Genomic DNA, 12,417 nt, shown 5'->3' with positions numbered 1-12,417 from the left:
GTAGCAATAAATCAGCATCTGTTCAAGGGCTGCTGGTTGTATCACAGGGATGCCAACTACAGATTTACTCTATTTCAGCTCTGCTTCCACATGCAGGGTTTATTTGAGGGGTTTGTGTCCCAGTGACTCTGACAACTCTGCTGAGTTGCTGCTGTGCAAATGCAAGTGCAGTGGCCTACATTTCCCTGGTGATCAGTGAGACAGCCTGACCCACTTGAAACACGTTAACCAGCCCTGCTTCCAGACAGCTGGGAGCACTTGTCCACCACTGGGCCTGGGCTGATGCCATGCCTCAAGCTGAAAATTCAGAATTTATGGCCGTTTTGGAGAATTTGATACAGATAATTTAAGTTGTGCTTGGCGCTTGTTTTCTTCCCCTTGTGCCTGAATGTGTCATGGTTCAGTGTAATGGGTCAGTCTGTGTTTCATTAAATATTAACTGGGGAAATGATTTGTGCTTGTTTAGAGGGTAATACTGCTGTGCTAATGGATGGAAAATAGCCTGGAAGGCTGCTGGTAGAGGTGTAGTGGCAACTGGTGCTGAACCCTTGTTCTGAACTGCCCTGCCAGGGGGATGGGAAACATGAAGAGATAAAATATCTACAGGAAAACAAGAAGGAGGATACTGTAAGGAATATCCAGGCACATGCTGCGTGATCTGACTGGCCTTTTCTGCTCTGCACTGTAAAAATGATCCCTCTGACATGGTTTTCATCCAGAGCCCAGCCAAAGCGCTGTCCTGAAGCCACCTCAGAGCACCGTCCCTCAGCAAACCCGTGTGTTGCTGTGACACGTGTGAGCCCAGCCCAGTATCCCACTCCTGGCACCCACTTTCCCTTGTGGAAAATGTTATGGTCTCCCTGTCTGGCAAAGGAACTTGAGCAGCTCAAGAGAAGCAGCTGCCACTTGTGTTTGTGCCCTTGGGCTTTCTTGGGCTTTCTTGGCCATATCCCACGAGTGCTCCCTGACAATATTATAACAATATATTCTTCAGCTCCACTTGTGGCTCCCAGAGCATCCAAAGGTCTTCTGGAGCTTTTCCAGGAACAGAGCTCCTTTAGCCATTGGTGCAATGCCAGAGAGCCTGGTAACGAGCCCATCTGAGGGGAGGTGGGACAATGTGCATCCTGTGTGATTAATGGCATCCAGGAAGGTGGAGGAGAACGTTTATCCCAGAGCTTCCGACTGTCTGGGCAGCAGGAAGATTTGTTGTCAGATGCTTTAGATTGGCTAACAATTAATATTAACGATGCACTCCTTTGTGCTGCTGGGACATGCTCCCCTTTGTGTTTGTGTGTGCTGTAGCACCCAGGCTTCCTGTGGGCTTGATAAACAATAACCTAATCATAAATCACATGATTTGGATTTCTAAAGAGGGTGTTTATGCTGTGACTTCACCGAATCCCACTGTCTCTGCCTGCGAAAAAGCTGGAATGAGTAAGATAAGAACAAGGCTAGTGCAGAAGGGTCTGTTTTGATACAGGCACTTAACTCTTGCCAGGCCTTGGCTCTCAGGAGCTTGTACATGTGATTATACGTTCCTTATAAATCAGTAACTTAGCATAAATATGCTGTAATATATATAAACAGACTCTGATAGGCTTCAAGAAATCCAAAATACAGGTTTTGACTGTGAAAAATATTTTGAGAAATGCGGGGCCTGCTTCTTTCCCCTTCTGTTTATGTAAAAAACATAATACTGAAGAGAATCCTGTGTGGCTCTGATGAGCAGACTGGTTGGGGATGCAGTCATAAATCTCCTGGCCTACAAAAGCAGCGGTTCAGCATCGTCTCCATGGCAACCCATGGAGCAAGAAATGAAATCTGATATGAAGATTCTCACCGAGGAGGGCCGTATGCGAGTCACACACTCGCCGAGGCAGAGTGCTGGTGAAGCAGAGAAAATAAGATGCATTTGCTTTTACTTGTTGCTTCATTCTGAGTATTCCTGCCATGGATAAAAGGGGGCTGACAAACCAGCCATTATTCCATGGCCTTCAACTACTCGGAGCCAGGCCAGGGGCCGGCGGAGCGGCCGAGCAACAAGCACAGGCTCTGCCAGCACTTGAGCTCATAAATGAACTCAGCTCACAGCTGCATCTCTGAGCTGCTTGTGTTCCCCTGCTTAATGTCAACCTTGTTTCCCCTTCCAGTGACATGGAACTTTTGTGTGTGCACAGATAAAACCAACGAGTGGTCGATCGCTCCTGAAGGGACAGAAATATTCCCGAGTGCTGGAGGGTCATGTTCAGCAGAACGGCCAAAAGCAGAGAAAGGAAACTCAGTGAAAAGCTGAATGACCTCACCCACTTTCTTCCTGCAGAATTCCTAGGAGACACTAGGCTCTGAAAATCACTTATCAAAACCAGACGTCAGAGAAATAGCCAAGGCATACCCCAGAATTCCTGTGGGAGGACACAAAAGTTCAGGCATTTCTCAGACAGCTGAGGTGGATGTTGGCTGCCCTGCTGGGGAGGAGCCCTTCATGTCCTGCAGTGAAACACCTTCCACCCGTACAGGAGGGGGCTTTTACCTCCTGCACAGGAAAACATGGAGACACTGATCCCGCCAGCAGCAAGTGACAGAAGAAAAGAGCCTGGAGTCGCTCTCTTTGCTGATTCCAATGTGTCAGTGACGCCAACCACGAGCTGACACCAGGGAGTTGTTGGAGACAGCACAATCCTCCTTTGACGTACCAGCAGCTGCACCATGCTTTGATGTCTCCACAAAACTCTGTGTTTATCAGAACCTTCTCTAATGGTGAAATTTCATTGCCTCCCTGGTGCCCTCAGCCCCTTGATTCCTTCCCTGCACCCCATGAGATGATTTTTAAGTTCATCAATGTTTTCGGAGCTGCTGCTTAGAAGTGGAAGCCACTGTGATTCATGAAAAGGTGCTTCATTTTCTGAAGCAGTTGTACTTTTCCTTTCATGTTTTTGCTGGTTGCTAGGTGTTCTGGGGGCTTTATTTACCGCATCCTTTTGGGTGCTGCAGTGTGAGCAGTAATTCCGTATGCCGGGTGGTGTCAGCTCGTGATAAATGGGAGCCATTGTTGCTTCCGTAGGAAACAATGACAGCCAAGAGGGACAATTTGCTGCAGTCCACAGGAATGCAAAAATAATATGTCACTGCTCTCCACAGCTAATGAAGACAAACCCTTGGAGCAAGCCCTTTTGGGGGAGAAGTGAGTGGTTTTGCTTAAGATTTAAGTCTACTTTTTTTTTTCTCTCATATTGGGCTACATTAAGCAAGAAAACAGTAAATTTACTCAGGGTTTTCCCCCCAGACTAAGAGAAAACAATTGTTCAAGAAGCTGAAGGACAAGTTTTATTAATGTATCTCCAGTATATTTCCCTGTACTGTTCACTGGTCTTCCCAATAGATTTTCTCCTGTATTCTTGCTTTTTAACTCAAAAACACCCCCCTATACAACATGCTGTGATAATTTTTCATTTCTTCTTGCATTCTTTCACTGGATAGGTTTTTTAGCATGAAGTGGCAGCAGCTCAGCATTATATTTAATCAGATATTTACATAACACACACAGATCCCTAAACTGTGTTGATTTACTGCGAAGTTGTGCAAAGTCCATTTTTAGAAAAGATGCCTCAAAAGAACAAAATGCCTAAATTAAAATCTATGGGAGACCAAGTTCACATGGTGGAGAGAGTGTTGCCATCACATCTGGTGCCTTTTCAGTCTCATGAGTGCCTGGAGCATCTTCACCAACCAGCTCTGAGGCACCACACCAGGGTTCCCTGTTCTTGGAGCTGTTTGAGGACTTGTGTCTGTCAAATCTTTTTATTTTCATTGAGCATCAATAAAATCAATTCATTAGTTACTGTACATAGTGAGACATCAGTGCCATTTCATATAAACTTGTTAGGAAATACATTTCTGCATCCTGAAGAGTTTTAGGAAATAAGTGCAATATAGAAGAGATGGGTCTTGTTTGCATCACTTTTTTAATCAGGGATTTTGTGAGCCCAAGACTAAAAATCATGTGGTAAAATCTTTGAAATGTGCCAACATTTTAGGACTCTTGATAGTGGATACTAAACTCAGAAGTTCCCAGTGTGTGCAGTTGAGTTTTCAGAGTGTTCACTGACTTTTTGTGACATTTGGATGCATTGTTACGTGCTTGGGCATGAGGAATTTCCTCAGGAGCTGTGCTACCCAGAGTGTCTGGCTTATTCATCTGGCAGCTACAAAATCCTGTGGGGCAGCAAGAGGAGGATAAAGCACTGGTTACATTGTCACAGGTGACCAGCCCAGCCTACAGCCACCCAAACAGGCTCAGGGGGGATGTGCCAACCAGACAGACCCTGCTGCCCTTGGCTGCTGAGGTAGACCAGAGCAGAGCAACTGCCCAGAGCAGGCTGTGCCTCAGGTTTCAGCCCTGAGAGGGTGTTTCACTGGAGCAGACTCCACAATCCTGCCCTGGAAGCATCCGTGCACCAGCTAGGAAGCCCTGTCCTGGTTAGATGATGGGAAACAACAGAATCACAGAATGGTTTGGGTTGGAAGGGACCAACCCCTTGCCATGGGCACCTTCCCCTATACCAGGTTGCTCCAAACGTTGTCCAAGCTGGCCTTGCACACTTCCAGGGATGAGGCAGCCACAGCTTCTCTAGGCAACCTCACCACCTTCACAGGGAAGGATCTGGCACTGAACTCGGTTTACTGCTGCTTCAGCTGATCATAAAATGGCAAAACTTGTGCCTGAGGCTTCTGGCAGCTCCTGGCTGCATTGTTTGCTCTGTAACACACTCATCTTTCCCAGGCAGCTCTTGTCAATGGAATATCCATGGTTTTTGGATATAAATATGGGGGGAGCTTCAGGGAACATAGAATTATTTCTTTTTCTTTCCTTGGAGAGGTAATTCAGGATGGTGGGTGGGGATCAGCTGGACAGACTCATGTGTGTTGTCCACGGCTCAGTCACCAGGAATTCCTTTGGGATCTGTGCTGCTCATTGTGTCTGGGTCGTGTGTCTGTCACTCTGTGATGTGAGTTACCAATCTGTTTGCACGCCCCAGGCAGGCAGAATTGTGTGAAAAGAAACCTGGGAGAAGATTCCACAGCGTGCAGGAAACCCCAGTCTAGACAAGCTGAAGGTGGTTCATTATTCAGGGCTGCTGCATTTCTGCTGTGGAATGAAGACAGCGAGTGATCAGCCTTGTTATTGTCTCCATAGCACTGGTTTAACAGAACTTGTGAGGTTTAATCTATCTGGGTGAGCAGGTGAATTTTTGGAACCCCTCACAATTAGTCAGCAGCTGTAATTGCAATGCACAGCCTGAAATGTTGTGTTGCTCTCAGCTGACTGGGACACGCGGACGTGTCTGCTTCCAGTCCAGTGGCAAGTTCATAAATTCCATCGTTCCATAATGCAGGAATTCAGCCAAAATAGCTGCAATATGGGATATTATGGCTTATCACCAGCTTCCAGAGCCAGTCCCCGGCTGGGAATTGTGTCCTGCCCAGGCTTTGAGTCACCAAACTGTAGTGCTGAGGCTACAACTGCAAAGTGTGGGGGCTGTTCCTTGTATCTCAGGGAGGAATTTCACCTCTCTTCTCTCAGGGCTGCTCGTGAAGGGCAGTGAAGCAGCCTGAGATGGCCTCACTGGAGCATCACACCATGCTGTCATTTTCCATGGCAACTGGAGCAGGAATAGCCTCACATTCCCGTGGCATGTGCCATTATCCATGTGCATCCTGGCAGCTGATGCTCAGCTTTACCTTCAGTAAAGCAGCAGCCACTGAGGGGAACAGAGCACACTTGAAAATCAAAACAACTTGTAAGGTACTAGGAAGTCTTTTCCCGTCAGTCTTTAGTTCTAGGGTGGGGCTGGAGTGAATGAAAACGCTGCCAGCAGCAGTTGGATCCGGCACTTTGTGTTCCGATTGTCTCCGAGGGCCGTGGCTTTCAGCGAGCCCCAGGTTAATGAAACTGCAGCGTCAGTGGCTCCAGCCTAACAAAAGGAGTGGAGCCCCAGTTGAACACACATTTCCCCTCTGCAGTAAGTAATAGGGGCAGGACAAAAGTGCAGCCTTTGGAAAAGGCCCCAGCTCTGCCGTTGCGTTTCTTTGGCACAGATCAGCAGGGATTAAGCTGTAACCCATGGAAGTTCCTACTAGAACTCCTCTGTGAATACAACTGCTGTCACTGCACATGGCAGGGGAAGTGGTTTGTGCAACCACAGAGTGTCTGTGAAACACTGTGGTCAGACCAGGGCTGAAAGGGAGGAACATCTGATATGAAGTGAGTAAACTCCAAGCACAATGACCAAAAGATTTGAAATATGCTCCAGGAAATAATTCTGTAGAGTAAGTGTGGGTGTCCTGATCACTGTCCTGACCAAGATTTTATTAAAATTAACAGTAACTAAACAGAGATTTACTGGGAGCTGTACAGGTGGTCTAGAACACCTTCATAGCACAGGTCAATGCAATTGTGCCTGTAGTCTTCTCTCTGCCCCCAATCTCCCTCCAGCTCTCCTAAAAAAAAAAAAAAATCATTTTTCAGCGTGAAACCTGTTTGCCAGTACTTGAGAGGAGATATGAGAGCAGTGGGATCATTAAAAAATCCTAATCTGAATTTGTAGATGCCAAGAAGCAGTTAAGGAGGTGTGTGGGGAAGGCGAGCATTACACACAGGTTTAGCACTGATCTTCCCATCCCTTTCCCTGCTCCTTCCTCCCTAGATCAGACTGCCTGGAAACAGCTCTGGATAGTGGAATGTCTCTGAAGGTGGGATGTGCAGCACAGACACTGGGCTCAGCTGCTCCAGAGTAATTATTGTGAGAGAACAATGCAGGGAAAACACTAAATCATTTATTCACTGCAAATGTCAATTAAACATTAATCAAATGCCAAGGTAGAATGGGCAATCCAAGCAGTGTTTATTCTGCTGCTCAGTATCCAAATCAATTAAAAAGGGGAACCTTCTCCTACACTGTTTCATTGGAAACTTATGGACTTGCTCATTTTTAAACCTAAGAATCAGAGTAATCACAGCCATGTAAAATTACAGAAAAATAACTACATCTAAATAATTAATAGTGAATGATTTTCTAATGCTTTTTGCATACTTGTGGTGCTTTGCTGAGCTGTGAACCATTTTCATGGAGCAATTGCCACTCCTGTCACTGAAATGGGTCAATACACTGTGGATTTACATGATTTTATAGTAACCTTTCATCTAAGCACTGCAAAGGCAACACATCCTGGCAGTGCCACCATGACCTATGTCTCTAGGCAGAGGGATTTCAAGCTTTAGTTCTCCTTATCAGAAATAGAGGAAGGAGTTTGCTGGAACAGAATGATGAGCTCTAGGCATTCAGGTGGGACCAGGGAGATCTCTGATCCCTGGCTCTCAGCTCCCAGCCACAGGGTGACAGTGAGCCAGACAACTTGTGGGAGCATCAGCACTTCCTCTGTAAGGATGCTGCTTTCCTTTCCCCCTTTGTAGGAAACCCTAAATCTTCTCGTGCATTTAAGGCGCCACGATAACTGTGGCAATACTGTGGCCAGCCATAATATTTATTTTGCTGTCTTGGGAGTCTGCCGATGTGGTAAAATGTCCTGCAGAGCCCAGATCCAATCTCAGGGAGAGTCTCTGAAGATGGTACCGCTAAGACACTGCCTCCCGATCTCCTAGGTGACAGGAGCTTGAGTCACTAATTGGTCCCCGAGCCTGCGGCACCGGGGTGACGCGATGGGGCTGAAAGGCAGCAATTACAGCTGAGGGGATTTAGTAAAGAATTCGGTGAGAACGAATGTTGGGCGTGTACACAGGGGATTTAATCTGTGTTTGTTCACACAGACCTGTTGTCTAGCGAGTTACTCCGAAGAGGAGCCTCGGGCTGCAGGATTAATGTAAGAACCATACTGAGTAAACGATGTTTTTTCTGTGACCAAATCACAGGTACAAAACGAATCTTTTGGTGAAGCCAAAACCTTTTGGTTTGTGTACAGCTCGCTCACACATGCCTGCAACTTTACATGGTGTAGAATTCATCCTTTTGAGGAGGTCTTCGACACCAATCCCACGAATTGCTTTGCTGCTGTTTTGGTACCAAGTTAAAATTGTGAGTCAGCTAATTGAGCTTGAAAAACAGTTTAATCCTCTTACAGTACATAAGACACTGTCTTCTTTGTTTTTCTTTCAGTAATGCTGGTTCATGCACTACTCCCAGATATTAAGAAACATTGTGAGAAGTCTGTCTCCTCGAAATAAGGCGTGGACCCACAAGAGGTAAATGAGCATTACATTCTGCACTCCTCGTCACTGGGACTCCCAGTTCACTTCACCTGTGCCTTGGTGCATCACATTTTCACAGACCATCATGCAGATAGTTTGCTAAAATATTTGAGTATGTATTTTTCCTCATACACTTAACCTGTAGCAAACACCTGGATTAGAAGCAGCAGGTACCAATAAACCAGTGCATTGTATTTTCCATGTGAGGCAGTGTGTTCAGGAGGAGAGTAGCAGCCCTCATTTGGTTAATGAGGCAGAACCATTATTATAGTAATATTAGTAGTAGTAGTATTACTATATTAACATAATAATAGTAGTAGTAATAATAATAATGGAATAGCTGGCCTTTCAAGAGATGTCTGGGCATGGAGAATTTTTGGAGTGAGAAGCCCTCTGCCTTTAGGGTTGTGTCACAGGGCTCTGCTGTGACTGACCTTGCAGGCCTGCTCGTTGGCTCTGGAGGAACAAGTTTGTGAGCTCATTATTCCATAGCAAAACTCTCCTTAGTACCTGTGACTGTTTTCTGCTTGCAGAGGCTGGCTGCTCTCCAGTGCTGCTGCTCTCCTGTTCTGGGTGACCTTCAAAGGAGCAGCAGTCCAAGTTGGATTGTTCTGGGACAAAGGCTCGTTCCCATGGCCTGGGACTCAGTGTCCATGGGACACTCAGCCACTCATTGACCTCACTTCCTCCACCTTCCCAAGGGCTTTATAAGCACAAGCCAGCAGCAGGGACAATCTGTGACAGGACAGCCAAATCTGCTGTTGTAACCAGCACCGCATTCCATAGTCCTGTGCTGAAACAGGGCCATGCAGGTAATGGATATTTTATTCCAGTACTTTGTGCATATGGAGCAATATATTTCCCTACGTATGTGTCAGAGCTTGAAAGGAGGATCCATTTTTAATGAGCTATACCATGCATAGCTAATGCAGAAGCTTAATTTTAGACACAGATTTTGGTTTTATCCATCAGGGAACACTGTAAACCCCTGTGGTGAGATAGGATGGCACAAGGAGGGTGCTGTTCAGTGGTGGCTTGGAACACCAGGTGAGAGGCACAGGTGAAGGTGCTTCTGCAGGTGCCTCAGTCCCAGCCTGTGGAAGTTGCCAAGCACAGCTGCTACATACATAATGTAACAGCCTGTTCCAGCTGACCCATTCCAGAGCATCTTACAGGCTCAGTTCCCTGCAGGCAAGGACTAAAAATAAGTCATCTGAGAGGGGCTCTAGCTCAGCTAATTAGCCAAGGAGCAGAGTACTGACTGCTGCACTGATAACAGTGTCTGGCTGCCTTGTTCCAGTGCCTGGCACTGCCCACACGGATCAGGAAGATCCTGCCCAGAGGTGAACTCCACAGTGCAACTGCTGTGCTGAAATGAGAAGCTCTCCAGCTCAGGATCCAACCTCTTTGGCCAAATCCTCAATTCTGTATGTTCTGGTGGTACAAAGCTTGCATGAAGCTGGCCTGGGGTCCTGAGGAGTGTTTCCATCTCACTGAAGATCCATGATCAAAGTCCTGATCTGCCTGTGTGATAATTTAAGTCTGTCATGATCACGTTGCTGTCAGTGCACCCCACAATGTTCTGGGCTACAAATAGAAGAGGTCAAACTCTCAGTCAGATCAGACATAGAGGCACAAATGCAAGAAGAGGAATTTTTCCCATCTTAATTTCTGTTTCATCTCACTTCTTCACCTGTTCTGCTCACTTCAAAGTGACAGTTCTTCCACGCTCTGGACTGCAAATTTGGGGTGTAACATAAACATCTCTTTCTCCTAGTTATGTTTTGGGTTTAATCTTTTTATTATTATTTTTCAACAGTCAAGGAGAATTGTCAAGTACCTCATTTATGCTGATTGGAAGTGGCAGAGCAGTACCACCAAGGCCTTTGTGCCCCAGGAAATCACTGAGGTCCTTAATGGCTGCTGAGCATATCCATCTAGAAGTACCTTTCTGCAATGTTCTCCCTCCCCTGCCAGTTGTTTATTCATGCATCAACAATGAGGAGCAGTTGAAGGTGAGCTTACTCTTGCACTTGTAGTATATTAAAATTAAAGAGCTGTGCTTCCAAGAATTGCCTTCTCCTTCCTCAAACACAAAAAGAAAAGCCAGACCTGAGCAAAGTGCACCAGGAGATAGGATATGAACCTCGTTCAGCTCCCATAATTAAATACAGAGATCCACAAGATCAAAGGGCACCTGGGTAAATTAAAAGAAAAGCCTGTATGGAATGGATCCATCTTTGGAGCAGCTTCTTATGGATTAGAATGATGTGAAGCCTTATCAGTTGAGGCAAAGGTGAATATGGCTGGAATTTAACTGTTTGGGCAGAGTGCTCTTCTGGTTTGAATTCAACATAAAAGCTGAACAAGACTGACACCAGTGAAATGGAGAGATGGCTGTCCTGGACCTGAAAGGAAGTAGCTGTCAGAGTCAGTGAGAGTCTTTTTGTTCACAGCAAGTGACACTGGGGTGGAGTCCTGTCCCCAGGATGTGTGTCTGAGCCAGGCAGGAGAACCTCTGGATGCTCTGGCACAGTGCAGCAGGGAGGCAGGCTGGGGAGGTGAACACTGGGGGGCAGGGGTGGGCACAGCCCGTGGTGAATCGGGAATTCTGGGCAACAGTGGAGCCAATCCGAGTGGGAGTGACACCTGCAGGGGAGGACAGAACATTCCTGGGAGCGCTGGGGCAGAGACACCGGGAAAAGCCAAACCTGCAACAGGTGGGAGTGACTCCTTTGGAATTTGGTGGGAGTGAAGCTGCTCAGACTCATGCAGTGTTGGTCCAATTTAGCATGAGCATTGTCCAGGACACCAGTGAGAGCAGCTCTCCTTGCCCAAGGAGTGCTCTTCATTGCTGGAAGGTTCTGTTCCCACAACTGAGATTCCTACAGTGCCACCCGAATTCGAGGCACTCCAGCATCCGGGAGGGTAAGGCAGGGCTCTTGAGCATCCAGCACAGCAGGATCTGAGGCCAATGAGCAGAGATTAGAGGAACAACACACACTTGACTTCTGTGCTGTAAATTATCCCACATCCTTCCTACCACACCAGCTGGAGCCATCCCAGTACATCTGCAGGGTAAACACAAGTCCATAAGGATTGAGTGCTTTTGCCCTGCCCTTTGTTAAGGCCTCCACTGGTTCAGAAGTCACTGGGGGTAAGAAATAGCTCCTGGAGCCAGGCAGAGATGATTGTATCCTCATTTCCATTTCAATGTGTGCATTGCTCTTCCAGTTCACAGCTCTTTCATGGCAGCGTTGATGATATCTGGGGACAGGGAACAAAGCAGGGATCTGAAGGCATATGTCTGTGCACTCAGCTCTTTCTGCAGCAATTAAAAAATCAGATCACTTTGAATTATGTGGGACCCCTGAAAACCTTCCATTCAGAGCTGTGAAACTTCAGAGGAGCTCAGTGCTGTCGGCCTTGCTGCTTTGCCCTGCTCTCCAATTTCCATGTACACTTTATTCCTTGGAGTAAAATGGGTGTGTGCAGTGTCTCCATGGTCCAGCCTCTGGTGCCACTCCAGAACATCTGACTTGACCAGAGTGTGAGTAGCTTGGTAGATTTGTGCTGAATCTCAGTCTTAATAATATCAGAATATAGACATAGATATAGATATGTATAATATCAGCTAGTAATGTGTAGAGATTCCCATGCAAGGAGTGGCAAAACTTTATGGAATTGAAATGATGGATTAATCACTAGGGCTGGTTGCTAGCTTAAAGCAAATGATTTTCAACACTTGGCTAGGCCTTTGCTAGGCTTAAAGGAGCTGTCTGTCATCCCAACATCCTCAACCCTCAAAGCCTACGGATCTGTGGTGCTGTCTCTGATGAGTGAGGGCTCACTTCATCCCTGGAAGTGCTGCAGAGCCATGGGACTCCCTCTGGAACATGGAGCAGAAATCCTGCAGATGCTTAACACACACATTGCTCTGTGATGACAGGACATCTTATTGCAATTAGTTCGAGGGACTAAAAGGGACTTGGGAAGATCTAGCCAGGAAAAAGAGAGAGAAAATAGGGTGTGGGACCTCTTAACCATTTCCTCAGTGTTTGGTGTGTGAATGTGACTGATTTGTTGTGCCTGAACTAAAGTGGAAGATAGAGGATCTCAGGGCTTTGCATGCCAGGTCAGTGTCACAGACA

General features: G+C 46.6%; 1 long non-coding RNA gene across 1 annotated transcript; it reads left to right on the top strand.

Moving 5' to 3' along the window:
• Positions 1–7,699: 7,699 nt before the first annotated feature.
• Positions 7,700–10,363, top strand: LOC139601669 (uncharacterized). Its single transcript, XR_011682993.1, has 4 exons — positions 7,700–7,881; positions 8,175–8,260; positions 8,800–9,078; positions 10,086–10,363. It is a non-coding gene; the product is annotated as an uncharacterized lncRNA (long non-coding RNA).
• The last annotated feature ends 2,054 nt before the right edge of the window (positions 10,364–12,417 follow it).

Source organism: Agelaius tricolor, unplaced genomic scaffold (assembly GCF_023055355.1).
Source record: "Agelaius tricolor isolate 1412-34295 unplaced genomic scaffold, bAgeTri1.0.p SCAF_1, whole genome shotgun sequence".
NCBI lineage: Eukaryota > Metazoa > Chordata > Aves > Passeriformes > Icteridae > Agelaius > Agelaius tricolor.
This window is presented reverse-complemented; position numbering and strand designations above follow the sequence as displayed.